The following is an 11,120-nucleotide window of genomic DNA, read 5'->3' on the forward strand; positions in this document are numbered from 1 at the left end:
CCCCGCCCCCACCTCCCATCCAACCCTGCTAAGGGGAGAGTCAAGGGGCCTGGAGAGAAGGAAAGAGCAAGTGCTCTCTGGGATGCTTTGATTCTAATAAAACAATTATTACCATGATATAAAAGCCTCCAAAGATGTGCCATTTCCCTCTGCTCCATAGCCAGGATCTGGTTTCAGACCTGCCACAGTGTTCCCGCAGCAACTCTTCCCTCCCTGCTCAGGGCTTTTCCCCCAGTTAACCTTCATTCTGTTAATTTCTATCATGTTTATGGTAATATTTAAAATACTATACTATATAAAGGTTAACCAAAGGTATTTATGTTGCAGCTTTTTTACTATACAGGTATGAAGGAGGAACTGTATCTCCTATATATATTAAGTTTCATTTATTAAAACATCAGAGAGCACCTGAGAATCTTTCAAGGTCACCAAAAGCTTTCCGAAAATGGCTTTCTGCAAAGAAGATTTCCAAGTAAGGAGCTAGAGGAGAAAGGAGCTGCACATCATGTATTATCACACAGGCTTGGAGTTGCCATAGCTTTGGTTATGATACTAATAATAGTTGCCATTTATTGAACATCCACTGAGTGTTAGACCCTGTGCAGCACTCCTTGGATGTGTGATCCGGTTTAATCTTCAGAACACTCTATGAGGCAGAGCCAGAAGGACACTACTCCACAAAGAGCAATAAATCCTTGAAAATGTAATGAAATACTGAAAATGATATGTATCAGTACTTTCAGGGAGAGTGTTAATTGGATTGGAAGGAAGACACTGATGAGCTGCTGGGAGTGAGAGTGAGACCCTTGAGGAGTTTACAGTGCATTTTAAGGAGTGTAACCCTGATGAATTGCAAGGCCTTTGTTTTGCTGTGTGGGGGCCCTGCCTTTTCTCTAAAGAGAAGTTGAAGACTTATTTAAAGAACATCCTTTCGAAGGAGCACCAAAAATCACTAGCTCATCCAGAGCGTGCGCATGTCTCCATCCAGCCCTAGAGGAAGGTACGAGTAACTCCAAGATACACACTAAGACGCTGAACTCAGGAAGGGTCTAACCCAGCTACAGGAGATGGGGCCCCAGAGCTGAATTTGGGTCTGTCTGATTCCAAACCCTTGCACATCAGTGATGGTATCCCTGTTTCTGCCAGTAGAATGGCAGTATAGGGCATGTCTACAATGACTCTCCAGAGGGTAAGAACAAAATAGTTATAAATCAGTTTTTTAATGTAAAAATAGAGAAATGTGTGAGGAATTAAAAACTAGAGATCCTTAAAACGTCAGGAATAGCTTTACTGTCCTATAGATTATCTTGTGATCTGAAAGGGATTTGATTGCTGGTCAAGTACTACAGGAATAAAGGAAACTCTGTTGATAATTAGTTATTATAGTATTAAGAGAAAAAAATGGGCTTTTGCTTGGATTGGATGGGAAAGGCAAAGAACCAAAGAATATTTATTTATTTCTCTCTCTTTAAAAGAACATAATGTATGTCAGTCCCAAAAGAGCACATGTTGTATTATCCTATTTATGTGAAACTTCCAGAAAAAGCGAATCTATAGAGATGGAAAGTAGATTAGGGATTGCCTAAGTCTGGGAGGTGGGAATAAGGGATGACTGCAGATGGACCTGAAAAATCTTCTAGAAATGATCTAAAATTGGACTGTGGTGATGGATACACAACTCTATAAATTTAATAACAATCATCAAATGGTATAGTTAAAATGAGTGAATTTTATAGTATGCAAATTATCTCAGTAAAAATGTTAAGTAAATTATTAATGAACCCATATGGAAAGGAAAAATATGATTGATCTTTTGGGGGGAAATACAGGAAAGTATAGGAGAAAAAGTAAAAATTACCCATAATTCCATCACCTAGAGGTAATACTGTTAATATTTTAGTGCATTTAATTCTAAACTTTTCTATTATAAAAAGATACAATCAAGGCCAAGCACAGTGGCTCACATCTGTAGTCCCAGCACTTTGGGAGGCCAAGGCAGGAGGATTGCCTGAGACCAGGAGTTCAAGACCAGCCAGGGCAACATAGTGAGACCCCCATCTCTACAAAAATTTTTTTAAAATAAAAATTAGAAGTGATATGATCATACATGTACCCACAAACATATACATATATGTATATGTATATATGTGCCTATCATGTATGTGTATAGATACATATATTCAAACAGACTTGAAAGCATTAATAGTTTATAGGCTACTTTTTCTATTGGAATGGAAAAATGCTTTACTTTCCTTAAAAAAATCCTTAAACATTTTTTCCTGGCCACCAAATATTCTAGTGTATAGCTATAATTTACTTACACTATCTTTTGAGACTTGTTTTTTCACTGGGAAAAGGTATTATCTGCTTAATCTCCTTCCTGTAGTTTAGTGAACTCTTTCTCTACTAGAGAACTAAGATCTCTACTGAAGATGTCCATGAGACAAAGATGAGACAAGACCAATATCTGTTCATGCTATGTAGATCCTCAAACGAGTTGCTAAATGTCTGATTTCCATTTTGTTCATCTGAGCAGAGGTTCAAAGTTAGGAATTTGAAGGCAGACAGCCAAGTTCAAATTGCAGCCATATCTTCTACTAAATGTTTGGCCTTAAATTAACTACTTAGCCTAAGACTCCATTTCATCATCTGTAGAGTGGAGAAATTAATAGTATTATACATGAATTTGGTATTTGTAGGATATTTAGCACAAGTGCCAAGCACATAGTGAGTGTTCAATAACTCTTAGCTATTATTCTCCATATAGTACAGATAATACTAGGTGCTCTCTGCATTTTGCAGGGACCTGGTGGTGATAAGCCATCGAGATCACTTATACTAAAGGGCTTTGACATCTATAAATTGCAATTTTTGGCTATGAAGGATACAAGGGATGGGTCTCCTGAGAAACCCATAGAAATTCTCCAGGAAATTCTATTGTAGATCGAGCATTCACTCATATCTGTATATGGGGAAAAAAATCTGATTCACCATGTTTTAGGTACCTGATTGGAAGGTAGGTTATAAAAATACATCTATCACTCCTGCTGGTGATATAACCAATTCAATGAAGACACAGTACTCCTGGGGTGAAATCATAAAAGCAATTTTAATGTTTTCTCTCACTGTCTTTTTAAACTTGCTCAGTGAAGGCAATTCTACCTCTGCCACTGGATATAGCTTTTTTGGTCACTTATAGGTAATAGAAAGTACCAGATTCTTTCTATTAGAGTGCCCAAACCAATATATTGCTACATATTTCAATCTTTATTTCAAAGAAAAGAATTCTCTCCTCCTCCTCAACCTACAGCTGGTCATAGGCAGGTCTCAGCCTTTAGGAGAGAAGACGTGGTCAGCTTCTCCTTTCCTTCCTCATCCCAGACCACCATGAAAGCTGCTGGTTTTGACCCTTCCAGGATCAGAGTAGGGAAGGAAAGAGAGAAAAGAAGGGCAGGTAAATTCTTACTTTACTGGAACAGTTGTAAGATGGCATTGTCTTTTCCAAACCTGGCAAATATCAAGCCTGCTCTTTCTCTTGTGGGTGCCTTCATGTTTTCTTAGGTGCCCCTCCTGCTGGGCCCCCCACATAGGCAAGTGCCACTGGATTTCCTGAGTCCCCTCCAAATTTCCTCCCTCTATAGGACTCCCAATTTATCCTCCACCCACACCCCAGCTGTCCTCCTGCGCAGGATTTAAAGGGGCTCCAGGATCATTCTCTTCTGTGTGTCCCACATTTGGTCCATAGGGACACTCAATGCCTATTTTGCTCTAATAAACTCAGTGCAGACCAATCCTACAAACAGCACAGCCTCTTCACTCGCCAAAGAGGCTCACCAGTCCCTCTCTCTAGATCTGTAGGTTTCCAGGGCTGGAGTCAGACAACAATCCCCTATGCTCCCAACTTATAGGTTCTCTGAGTGGCCCACATGGAGAGGAAAAAATAATATGAGAAATACTATTTTTCAAGACTTTCCATGACTAAAACAAGAAAATATTCCTGTTTTAGTCATGGTTCTCCAGAGAAATAGAACCAATGGGTTATATATCTATAACTATGTCTATATCTGTATCTATAAAAGGAGATTTATTATGAGGAATTGGCTCCCACAATTATGGAAGCTGAGAAGTCCTACCATATGCCATCTGCAAGATGGAAACCCAAGAAAGCAGTGTAATTCTGTCTGAATCCAAAAGCCTGAAAACGAAGGAAGCTGCTAAAAATCCCAATCCAAGAGCAGAAGATGAGATGTCCCAGTGCTAGCAGTAAGGCAGGAAAAAAGGGGCAAATTTCTCTTTTTGTTCTGTTCAGGTCCCCAACTAATGGGATGCTGCCTCCTCGAGGAGGGCCATCTACTGACTCCACTGATTAAAACGCTGATCTCATCCAGAAAAACCCTCACAAAAAACACAAAGAAACAATGTTTAATCTGGGGACCTCTTGGTCCACTCAGGGTGACACATAAAATTAACCATTACAACTCCTCACAAAATCTTCCTTTAATTTCTCCTTCATAGGCACTGTTACTTCCCCTTTCGGTGAGAAGTTTTGGACCCGTGAAACTGGTCTTTAGTATTTTGATTGAAGGTTTGCATCTTGGCATCTCAATTTGGAATTATGTATCTATTCTACTTTGGTGCCTCGGGGGAAACTTGCAATTTAACATCTGTGACTTAGGCTAGTGAAAACTGAATCAAGTCAACTTCCTTCCACACCTTCAACATTAATTCCTACTCAACCAAGACAATTGCCTTTTCTCCGCAAAGTGATTCACCTGGGAGTTGTGAGGAATACCATACTCATTAGGGAAGTACAGCTCTTACAGTCTCTTGAGCTTTCTAAAAAAGAAATGTGTAATTAAAAATATCTGATCAGGACAGTCCCAATTTGTGGGTTATAATAAAATGGTTGTGGTTTGTTTTAAAACTGTGATTTGTCCATTTAGGGGAATATATTTGGATTAAGATCTTAAAGCAATAATAAGTTGGGACAGGAAAGTGGCTAAAATTTTATTTACGATAACAAAATTTTTTAGACTTTACTGCTAAAGCAAAAGTCACAAATGACCCACATTTAGGACCTCAATATTTTCAGTACTAAATTAGGTATTGAGGAAAGAAAAGAACTTTCATCTGAGGATTGTGAGCCCTTTCGAATTGTTAGGCCCAGAGAAGCATTAAAATGAGATCACAGTTGTACCTTATTCCCCACTCTGAGCTATGTATTTATCTCCTGAAACTGGTTAGCTATTGCCACAGTAGCTATAAATTAATCTAATAGTGACACTCCAGACACTATAACCCACACCCTATAGCTTAACAATGTATAGCCAATCACTAATCAGTGTTAATTCTGTAAACCAATGAGAATTCCTGACAAACAACTTTGTATGAGCCCACTCGCTGTCTTCCTTTCTTACCTTTAAAACTCAGCCTGTAGGCCCTGCGCAGTGGCTCACTCGTGTAATCCCAGCACTTTGGGACGCCAAGGCGGGTCGGTCGCTTGAGGCCAGGAGTTCAAGACCAGCCTGGGCAACATGGCGAAACCCCGTCTCTACAAAAAATACAAAAATCAGCCAGGCATGGTGGCACTCACCTATAGTCCCAGCTACTTGGGGGGCTAAGGTGGGAGGATCACTTGAACCTGGGAGGTTGAGGCTGCAGTAAGCTGAGATTGTACCACTGCACTCCAGCCTGGGTGACAAAGTGAGACCCTGTTTAAAAAGGGAAAAAAGGAAAAGAAAAAAAAAAAAAGATAAATAAAAGTCCACCTGTAACTGCCACTAATCAGAGTGTCTATTCAGGGCAACGTGCATCTATGCTCCTGGGTTGCAATCTTCAAACTCGGCCCAAATAAACTCCTACCTATATTAACTCTGCCTCAGTTCCTTTCTTTTAGATCGAAGGTATTATTACATTTCTTTGTGACTTTTAGAAGCAGAGTTTTTGTTTTGGTTTGGTTTTGTATTTCTATCATTATGGCATGTAAAAGTAAATTAAATTAGAAAGGAATTAGCCATTTAGTTTTAACTGTACTTTAGATATATCCAACTTCGGGGCACTAGAATTAAGGCAGACAACTAAATATGAGCACAAGAAAAAAAAATTGGTTTGAACTTGTCTAGTGACTGCCTTCCAATCTCCAGCTTCATAGAAGACTAAGGTAAAGTTCTGTTTTTTACTCCCTGTGCTCTTCAGATAACTTCATAGGTAAGTGCAGTTATAGTTCCTAGTTTTACAGAAAGGTAACTTATACAGTCAGGAGGCAAAGTTAAAATGAACTCCCTTCATTTAAAAAAAAATTCAGAGTTAAAATTTGTGACTTAGTTATTAATGGTAGCAAGTCTTAAGAGAAAAGAAAAATCTTTTGTCCTGGAAGTAACTGTGTCTGCTTGAGAAGCATACTGACCACTATAAAGAAAATGGTAGTTATTAGTGTTCGTTCCTATAACATACAAACATACAAACTCCCTGCATCCTGAGAGGCAACAGGCTAGGAAAGAGCTTGAACGCTCCGCCTTGCCCCCTTCCCAGAAGGAACAATTCCTCACAAACCGCGAATGGTGAAAGTCAGCAATCCACAAATCACTCAGGTCCAAACTGGGTTCAGCACTCCACCTATGCCGAAGTCTTCCTCACCAAAACAAAGCCTGCACTTCCTCACCGAAACAAAAGGAGAGGGTTACCTATGCCACTTTCTCAAGCTCAGGTGGTAAAGTTGCAGTAATGAACTTTGGTACATAATCTGCAGTGAGGAAAATGTCACCATGTCACAGCTTTAGTCTTAGGCCTATTTTCTAGTGGTGGAATATATTTTGGTGAAATAACAAGCTGCCATTGCTTTTTATTATCGTACGAAAGACACAGAGTACATTATTCAACTCACAAAATCTCTACCTGTGTTATGCACATTTTTCACACTAATCGAGAAAATTACCACAAACTAATTTTGAATGAATTATGGTCACCCAGTGTTTGTTACAATTTCCTTTCCATCAGTAATCCAATATGGTCTCCTACATATTTCAAAAAATGGAAGACTTTATATAGTGGATTCCACAGAGAAAATAGCATGGGAAAGAGAGAATGTGACTAAAAATCATAGTGATTATATTGAACCAAGAGCATGTGTGACTTGAAGGAAGCAAAATGGACAATTGTCATTTCAAGTGAGACACATTAAATCTTGACTGGGCAATAAGTAATAAGGAGCTGAGCTCTTTTGCTTAGGTGACACTAATTTTCACCTTAAAAATATGATAGTGCCACAGCTAGTAAAGAAGATATATTTATTGGCATTTTGGGACTAAAAGTACTAGTTTGGTTCCAGAGATAGAAAATAACTCAGGAAGCTTAGAAGAGGTCAACCTGGGAAGACAGGATTCTTTCTCCCCACTGTGGCTCTGCAGGAAGCAATAACTTCCCCTCCGGGCAAGGTTGACCCTCCAAGTCCAGATGAGAAGAGTTCCCTCTGTCTGCTCTTTCCTCTGCCTTATGACCCAGAGGTTTTGCAGCTGCGATCCTGGCAGCCTCTGGCCTCCTCAGGGAGCTGCGGAATTCAAGCCCTGGAAATGGAGCTCTGCTTTCAGCTGCACCTGGGTCCTGACCTGCTTAAGACAGGTCTGTCTGGACCTAAGAGAACCCCACTGCCACCTACTCAGCTACTCCCTAACAGACTGCAAAGACAAAGTCTTTTTCATTTCTTTATATCCATTGACTCCTCGAGTCACTGAAACTCAATAAATATTTACTGAGCACCTACAATGTGCCAGACACTGTGATAGGCACTGAAAAAAGGGCAAAGGACGAGCAGATAAATTTCCTACTTGCAGGGAACGCTGTGGTAGTGAGTAAAATGAGACATAGGAAATAAACACATAAATATATAGTATGTCCAATGGCGATAATTGATGTGAAGGATGATTAAGCAAAACAAAGAAATGCAGACAGGGAAGGGGCATCTATCTGGTATGAAGTAGTTAGAGAAGGCCTCTCTGGTCAGATGACATTTGGGCAGAACCTGGGGCCTGTCTCAGCACCACCTGTCCCTTCCTCAGCCACTTGCTCCCTGCAGCCACCACAGGCCCCTGTGGTTTTCCTGCCTGAGGCTCACCAGCCACAGGCCTAGAATATCTGGCTTCTCTCCCCATGTCCAAACTCAGCAGAAATGCCAAGCTGCAGGGCCTTGTTTCCCGAGCAACTGCCAATGGGGCTGAATGATGCAACACGGAAAGGAAGAGGATTTAATTCCCCCTGAATGGACTTTGACCAGTGGGAGACAGGAAACAGGAGATTGGAGGATACTGGGCAGCTGAACTGCCTCTCCCTTTCCCCCTCCGTCTGGTGCACAATTTCTCCACACAGCCTGCTGTGTGGCCAAGCCTGTGCACCGACTGAGTGTTATGGGTTCACCTATGTTCCCCAAAGAGATATGTCGAAGTCCTAACCCCCAGGAACTGTGAATGTGGCTTTATAGTATTTGGAAATAGGGTCTTTGCTGATGGAATCAAGTTAAGATGAAGTCATTAAGGGAGTGGGGGCCTAATCCAATCTCTTGTCCTTAGAAGGAGAAAGACAGAGACACATCAGGAGAAGATGGTGAGGTGACATTGGAGGCAGAGATTGGAGTAATGTATCTAAATGCTAGGCAACACCACAGAGAGCCTCAAACACTAAGCCTAGAAGAGGCAGGGAAGGAGCCTCCCCTACAGGTTTCAGAGGGAGCATGGCCTCGCCATACTTGAATTTCAGACTTCTAGCATCCAGAATTGTGACACAATACATTTCTGTTGTTCTGAGTGACAACAGTGTGTGGTACGTTACTACAGCTGCTCTGGAAACTAACATATTGAGCGGCCAGCTGTGTGAGATTGTACCTCCCAAGTAACCCTCTAAGCCTTAACCTTTGCCCAGGCCTCTGTTTCCAGAGAACTGTGACAATGATAGGTAGACCTGAATAAAGCAAAGGATGATATCTACAGGGATATTTGAGGCAGGGAGTGCTGACAAGGGAGGAGCTAGTGCAAAGGCCCTGAGGTGGCAGTATGCTTGGTGTGTTGGAGGAGCAGGAGGGCGGCCAGGGTGTTTGGGGAGTGAATAAGGGGAAGAGTGTTCAGAGAAGAAGTCAGAGAAGGGGCCAAAGACATGTTCTCTAGGGCCAGAAAGGCATTTGGATCTTTTCAACATTATCTTCTTGACATGTAATTTATATAGTAGTAAAATGAAGAAAATGGGTAACTATTTTGTGATTTTTTTAGATATATAAAACCATGTGATCACCATCCAGATCAAATGTTGAACATTTCCATCACCCCAGAGAGTTCACTCCTGTTACCTTCCAGTTGGTACAATCCTGAAGCAACCACTACTCTCTCTTTTATCACCATAAATTTGTTTTAACCTGTTCCTTAATGGCATATAAACGAAACAACATAGCATGCTGTTGCTCAGAATAGTGCTTGTGAGGCTCATCCAGGTTGCTGTGTGTATACTTCAATTATTTTTATTGCTGAGTAGTATTCCATTGCCTGGATATATCACAAATTATTTATCCATTCTTCTGCTGATGAATATTTGAGTTATTTGCAGTTTAGGCCTGTAATAAATGAAGTTTCTAGGAACATTTATGTTTTCCTCTTATTTTGGTTGTATGCAATCATTTCTCTTGGTATAAACCTAGCAGCGTACTTTCTGGGTCGACTGGCTTAGGTTTAGGTTAACTGTGTTCGTTTATACCATTTCATACTCCTGCCAGCAATATATGAGTTCCAGATATTCTGCATTCTCACCAACACTTGGAGCCTTTCTGGTAGGTGTGTAGTGGTATTGAATTGTGCTTTTAATATGCATTTTCCTGCTGACTAATGCACTCCTTTTTATATGCCTATTATTCACATATCTCCTTTTATGAAATACACGTTCAAGTGTTTTGTTCACATTTTATGTTTTTGTTATGGCCACATCTCACTTCCAGAATCTGTATTGGTTATTTATCGCAGCATTTAAAAAGTACTCTAAAGCTTGACAGCTAAAAACAACAAACATTCGTTTTTTCACACAATCTCTGCGGGTCAGGAACCTGGGTGCAGCTTCATGGGATGGTTCTGGCTCAGGGTCTCAGGTTGCATTTGAGCTGCTGAGGTTGCAGCCCTACCTATCAAAGCTGAACCAGAGCCAGACTCCATGTCTGAACTCACTTATGTGAGCTTCAGCGTGAGAAATGTATGAATTTTGTTTGACGAAATATTGAAAAGCTTAACAACTTCCTCCTACTCTTATTGGCCTCTTGGTGCCCAGTATCTCAGTCTGAAAAATCTCATCTATAGGAATAAATGGCAGGAAAGACAGAACCAAGGTCCCACAGCTATCAGGGAGGTTGGCAGATGAGTGAGGAAAAAGGGGTGTCAGCAATCTAAAAATATTCAGGCTCACAGAAATATAACTGAAATGACTCACTTTTATTAAGATCCTGCCATCTCACTTAGCAGCTTAAAAAAATAATAGATCACAGCAGAATGTTTCAAATTCTCCATAAATGGCCATGTGATCCGGCAACCTACCTGTGGAAATTTATGCCAAGATTAGAATCTACAAAACACATACAGAGACACACATTAAAGTATTATTTATTAGGAATCTAAATTGTGGAATCATTAAAGAGAATACATATTCCCTCAAAAGAATACCATGGCGTTATTAAAAGTAGTCATTATGAGTGGTTAGGATATAATATAATATTACAGGAAATTCTTAGGATATACCATTAAGTAGAAAAACTTTTCTTCCCAGCTTTTCAATGTGAAAATTTTTGAAGTTACAGAAAAGTTGTAAGACCAGAACAATAAATGCTTGTATAGCCTTCATCTAGATTCTCCAACAGTGACCACAGTTGCCACATCTCTTTAAGTGTAATGCACCTCCTTTGAGAGTAAGTGCAGACATTTTGACACCATGGTCTAAGTACTACAACACTTATCTAAAATTATCGAAGGAAACTCTTGTACAGTTTTCACACTCAAGACATTTAACTTTGATATAAAGTTTATATTCAAATTTCTCCAAAAGATTTAAAACTATCTTTTTGGCTTGTTTTAGCCAGGACTCAACGGAGAATTGAGCATTGC

This window comes from Mandrillus leucophaeus, unplaced genomic scaffold (genome assembly GCF_000951045.1).
Source record: "Mandrillus leucophaeus isolate KB7577 unplaced genomic scaffold, Mleu.le_1.0 Scaffold40, whole genome shotgun sequence".
In the NCBI taxonomy this organism is placed as follows: Eukaryota; Metazoa; Chordata; class Mammalia; order Primates; family Cercopithecidae; genus Mandrillus; species Mandrillus leucophaeus.